This window comes from Haplochromis burtoni, unplaced genomic scaffold, assembly GCF_018398535.1.
Source record: "Haplochromis burtoni strain Fernald_Lab_line unplaced genomic scaffold, NCSU_Asbu1 Contig_1978, whole genome shotgun sequence".
NCBI lineage: Eukaryota > Metazoa > Chordata > Actinopteri > Cichliformes > Cichlidae > Haplochromis > Haplochromis burtoni.
The window spans coordinates 1-1,081 of NW_024584339.1; positions in this window are offsets into that span (position 1 = coordinate 1).

The window sequence follows — 1,081 nt, forward strand, 5'->3', positions numbered from 1 at the left end:
ACTAGGAGGAATTGATTTTCTATTAAGATGTGACTTTGAAACTAGTAAAATACCTGTTACACTCTCTAATTTTCACAAACAGATTCTTCATTTTTGGAAAATGATGTTTACACACAACTTTTCTCTTCACATGTCGACCCTATGGAACAATAGAGTGATAACTGCTAACAAAAATACATTATTTATCAGAAACTGGTTTGAGAGTGGTATCTTGTTTATAACTGACTTGCTGGATTTGAGTGGTGCTTTATTGGATTATGTGTCTTTCTCGAAGAGACACGACTTTAATTGTCCATTAAAAGAATACAGAAAAGTTTGCTGTGCTATCCCTTTGGCCCTAAAGCAGCTGATACGCAACACAATGCTACATTCTGAGGTCAATCCAGTGCTGCCAAACTTAAAAATTGGTAACTACAACCTAAATGATAGTAAATGTAACAATAAATTTATCAGTGTGAATTTCAAATCTATTCTTTTCCAGGGGTTTAACTCGGGTAGATATTTGCAGGCCCTTCATGGGTATCAGTCACTCATGGAAAAGGCGTTCTCAAAATTCATCAAGTGGCCTGTCACCCCAAAAGTAAAAGAAACTCATTTCAAGATAATTAATAATATATATCCTGTGTCTGAATTTCTAAAGAGGAGGTTTAAATTTGAGGTTAATCAGTGTGCATTTTGTGATTCAGCCTGTGAAACATTACACCATTTGTTTTTCTCATGTCCTGCATCAGCTGCCTTTTGGTTAGAACTACACAGCTGGTTATCCCTCAAGATCATTGATATCCCCCAGTTTAATATTTTTGATATTATTTTCTATAAGGCTAAACAACATCCATCTGTCTCTACTGTGATTAACATTGTCATCCTGTTAGGTAAATACCATATAATGGAGAAATAGAAAACCATCCTTTATATGGTTCATCAATGACTTGAAACATTATTTCATGTCACTTAAAAAACTGAAGTCAAGCAGATTTGCCACAATCTATGATGACATTTCCCATTTGCTACTGTTTTGATCATTACCTCTATTGTGTATCAACCTGTGCTCTTTTTTAATTCTTCCCCGTTAATACTGTGA